Below are 5000 nucleotides of genomic sequence, written 5' to 3'. Positions count from 1 at the left end.
TAGTTTTGGAAAGTGTATCCATGGAGTGGAGGTAATAAGTTCCCCTTTGTGAGTGATTTGTGTGTGAATTCTTTTTTGTTTTAAAAACTGATGCAAGTGTTCTGAAAATTAATAGAATGTTGTCTGTTATGATACAAAAGGATAAGATAAAAGAGAGTAGGTTAAAAAATGAAAGTGTGATAAAGAACAGCAAATGAACAAGGTCATGATCAAAATTCTCAAATATCATTTTCAGGTGCTAACAAAGTGTACTAGTTGATTCATCCATTTGGCAGGGCATCATCACTGAATCATGAGATTTAAAAGTAAAGAAATGAAGCTGCTTCAGGCAGCAATCTTGGATAAAAAGAGATCATGGGAAAAGAATCCGACTTGCTAGCAAGGAGTTTGCCAAATAACTTTTCACTTTCAATTTAATATTGTCATTATGCCCAACTCAAGTGTTACTCAAGCATTGCCTCTGCAAGGATGCAGATTGTTTTTTTTTATTATTAAAGATTTATTAATTTTAAGGGAATACTGTGTTAGATTGAAACTGCCCCGCTGAACAGTTCCAATCAGAGAAAATGTTTGTATCAAGCATTCATTTTAATGTATTTTGTTATTGAGGAATCATTCAGTCTTATTGCAGTTGTATGATTTGATATCAAAGGAAAAGGCCTGTCATGGTAACTGTAGTATGTGGATTATATCTGGAAAACTGTTCTACAAAAGATACTTGAAATATAAACAGATGATGTGTTCAGAGTGATTTTTTCTCATTAAGAGTGATAATGAAGAATATGCTTCTTGATTTATTTTCTAAATTTGCTACAATCTCATGGAAGATAAGCAGTGGAAGCAATGTTGATCAGGTCTTTTTACATCACAGTAGTTATACTTGCTCTGACATCTCAACTCATCCTTTTCAGATACAGGAACAATTTTAAGATGCAGTTGATTTATCCACTTACGTGTTGCATTTTTTATTCCCCCTTTTCTTCTTTCCTTTCCAGTTGCTAAAGTCAAATCATCCTACAAAGTGGATGTAAGAATATGTTGATGGTATGCCACAATGGCCCCCTGTGTCTTAAAAATGCCAAGTTCAATAACTGGCTGACTACATTCAGTAATTGTTATTTAGTTTATGGGAGGTTACAAAGAGCTCTTACAGACAGCAAAAGCTCTCCAAGGTCTTTTTAAATGCAACATGTAACAGTGATAGTGTGTTCTGAAAGGAGCAAGTTTTCATTTGAATGTATGTAGATCTGTATGATAGGGAATTATGTATTCATGACAGAGAATATGTATTTTCAGGTAAAGTTAGTAAATTGCCATTTTTTTAATAAATCATTTGTAAGTCACCATTTAACTGTCTCTTAGGATATTTATATCTTTATCATTATTGGTATATATTTTTTCGTTATATGTGTTGCAAAACAGAAAAAACTGGCAACTACAGTACCAAAGATATAAAGTTGTTAACAGGATTAATCAAGTGTATATCTTTATAAGAAACTTGGTATTGCAATGTCACTAAATGACATATCAGTCATAAAATTTATGATTTGCTTGTTATGTATTTTATAATTGACACAAACTCCTTATCTCAAGTGTGTGCAAACACCAACAGAGGTGAACACATACTCTTCAATATGGACACATTAGCCTTACCTACACTTATTTTTTTCACGCACTTGCTCACTCACCATTTTATTTACTAGATATCTAATCATAAAGATGCATTAAATAAAAAAAGAGTTTGCTTTCACGACTAGATTATTATGCTGCATACATATCATTACAGATTTGCTTTTTATGCTTTATTAAAGATAAATTGATGTGATGAATTGCATGGGGAATAATCTAATGTAAGTATATGTGTCTGGGCACCACAGGTTATAAGACATGGTGTATATCACATGTACTTTAAAGGAAAATAAATGTAATAGCAGCCTGATCATGTAGGTAGCCCACAAAAAGCACAAAAGTGATAGTCACAGTAGCTTGTTAATCAATGATTGCTAATGAGATCAAAATAAAAAGATGTATTTTCTCATCTATTTTTTACATTTATTTTTTCTATGATGATTTGTAGAAACAGTTTCATATTACGTATAATTTTCCTCTCTTTCACTCTGAGTCCCTAATGAATTAGAGTGTAGATTGTTAAAAAGAAATTCTCATTTGTTCTTCGTTTGCACTTAGTTCCAACACTGGAGGTGATAGACACTAGTATAAGGTTTGCATAAAAGTATGAATGTTTGATCTTTCTGCACATGCATTTATAGTGAAGATGCAGACTATTAACATATAAAAAAAAGAAACTGATATAGTGAGCTTCAATATTCTGCATACAATGTACAGGAAAGCATACAGACAACATTAAAAAAATATATGAATGGATTATGCTTTTTATTAGAAGTATTTTTGTTTTTGTTTTGAAGGTATGTCCTTGTGCTATTTTAATTTCTTTTGTTTTTATCTGGAAAATAGGGTGACTTTTCATTTTGCTGTAAGCTTTTGTGTCATATGCAGAAGATTTGACAAATGCTTTGTTACTTTTGTTTTCATAATATATTTGTTGATTATTAAGTTTAACTTAGTATTTACTTAATTTGTTGCATTACTGTATATATTTAATTTTCATAATCATTTCTTCTTTTGATTTATTCACACTCCCACTCCCTCCCACAAGGAGAAAATAAGTTGTGAGAAAAACTATGAAACAGGTAATGATTAAATATGTAATTTTTTGGCTTGATAGAAATAACTATGGATTTTCTAAATTTTCAGTATTTTCCTTCTTTGTCTTTTTCTTCTTCTTCCTTATCTTTGTCTTCTTCACCTCCTCTTCCTCCACCATCTCCATCTCCTTAATTCAGTGATCTGCAATTTCCCCGAACTGTAGTTTAAGTTGCCTTGATTATTCCGCTAATAACCGCTAGAAAGGGAAGGATTGTTCTTTTTAGTTCAGTGGTGCCATGTAGGGTAAGGGATTATATTGCGGATCAGAAAAGAATATCATACATAGAATTAGTAAAAGAAGAGAAAAAAAGTTTCTGGTACATTGATTATCCAGAATTTAGTTACTAAAAGCAAGGATTTTTAATGGAATATCAAGTTACGAAGAAATGACTTTGTTAATCCCAGCCGTTTGGATATATATTATCTAGTCATTTTTCTCTTCCATGAATGAGTTGCATCAGGTCAAGCCAACTCTATATTTGCATATATATCTTTTGATAAGTTTTGCTGCTTATTTTGACAATAATTTAAATTCTAAATTATGATCTTTAAAACTGATGTTTTCGATAATTTTAATTTTTGGAAAGCTTTGGATGAATGTTTGGTCTATGAAGAACTTATGGATCAAATATTTAGATTAAATTTACCCAGCATATAGTTGAATAACTGTATTCTTTTTATATTACATTTTTGTTGTTGGTTGCAGTTAAAATTTTGTTACAGTACTAAAGGATAATGAAGGACTCAGTCAGTCGACAAAGTCTTTAGTGAACATCGTGAGGTACTTTTACCAACAATTGTCTTGCCTAATTTTTTGTGATAGTTGAAAATTTGTCTTTCTCTCTTAGGGGACCACATAATACAAATTACTCTTAATTGCAATACAACACAATGCAGTGCAACACAGCACAACACAATACCACACCACAATACCATACCACACCACACCACACCACACCACACCACACCACACCACACCACACCACACCACACCACACCACACCACACATACCTTGTGGTACCTTGGTAGTAGAAATTTCTCTTAAAGATCATAATAATCATAATTGAGGCACTGAATATATTTATGATCTAGTAATACTTCAACTCCAGTCTCTTTATTATATGATTATGTTAAGATCATAATTTTTATGCATATGTTAACTAAAACTAGCTTTTTAAAATGTTGAGTAAAGCATTCCATTTGCAGAGACTATTGAAATGGTCATTGTGAATCTGTATAGAGTAAAATGCAGTTCTAGCTTATTACCAGCTTGTGCATTATTTGTATGTACACTTGTAAAGCATGACCAGTGCACCCTGAAAAAACAAACAAAAAAAACAGCAGTTGATGCTTGTGGAATTAATGCATTGTCTGAAGTTCAGCATGTGTGAAATTATATGATTAATCTCGCAGTTGATTGTGGTAACTGGAACACAAAATCTGTTTATAGGGTTTTGATAAGTTTCTTAGTTTTCCAAATATGTAAGACAAGAAAATATGGTGCTACTCACACTGCAGTCCTTACCACATGCTGATACTGTTGACACTAAAGCGTGTAAAGACGTACCCTCACGGCAAGCTCTTTTAGACACTGCACCGATATAAAGACAAAAGCTATCTTTACACTATGTTAAAGGAGCTATAAAAACATTCCTTAAAAATAACAGTTCTGATAAAGAGTGTAAGTTAAATGTGGTATGTAGACTAAGCTTAAAATGTCCATCGTGATAGTTTTTATATAAGCCTATGTGTCATTCGGGAGAGCATTTTATATTTGGGTGCATCAGAAAGTTATGTGATGTATAGTACCCCCTCTTATCTCAGAAAATGTAAGTTATCATTCCTGTCATTCATAATAGCCTTAAAAAAAGCCTCTTTGGTGGTGTGGATTTTTGAATATTTGATAAATGGTTCTACATGTCTCCTTCTTTTATTTTCCTGCTGGCTTGTCAATTGAAAAATCTGTAAGGTTAAGAGAATATGTATAAATTTCCATTTTTTCCTATTTTATTTTGAAAATATAATACATATTCTTATTTTCTGTTTTAAAAATCAGTAAGTAGTCTACACATGATATTTATAATTATATTGAATTCCGAAGAATATATTTAAGATCAACATGTCGCCAAGGATTGTGTAATTTTGTGTTCATCTTTTTGGTTACACTTCAGATTTTCTCTCATGTTGAGAAATAATAGTTCCTTGATTCATTAACCTTTAAACGAAAAAGTAGTATGCAAGAGCCAATTAAACTAAGAGTGGCACTAAATAA

General features: G+C 31.7%; 2 protein-coding genes across 2 annotated transcripts in view; both read left to right on the top strand.

Annotated features, from left to right (window-relative positions):
- The window catches only part of Glg1 (golgi glycoprotein 1), a 28261-nt gene extending 23612 nt beyond the window's left edge, over positions 1–4649 (top strand). The window contains exon 20 of the mRNA XM_070113609.1: positions 1–4649. This exon is cut by the window's left edge and continues 425 nt beyond it. The gene's annotated coding sequence lies outside the window, so the exon portion shown is untranslated.
- The window catches only part of LOC113816214 (type-2 ice-structuring protein), a 140764-nt gene that overhangs the window by 77779 nt on the left and 57985 nt on the right, over positions 1–5000 (top strand). The window lies entirely within an intron of this gene.

The sequence above is a fragment of the Penaeus vannamei genome, chromosome 34 (genome assembly GCF_042767895.1).
Source record: "Penaeus vannamei isolate JL-2024 chromosome 34, ASM4276789v1, whole genome shotgun sequence".
NCBI classification, from domain to species: Eukaryota; Metazoa; Arthropoda; class Malacostraca; order Decapoda; family Penaeidae; genus Penaeus; species Penaeus vannamei.
Note: the sequence above shows the minus strand (reverse complement) of the source record. Positions and strands in the feature narration are given on the sequence as shown.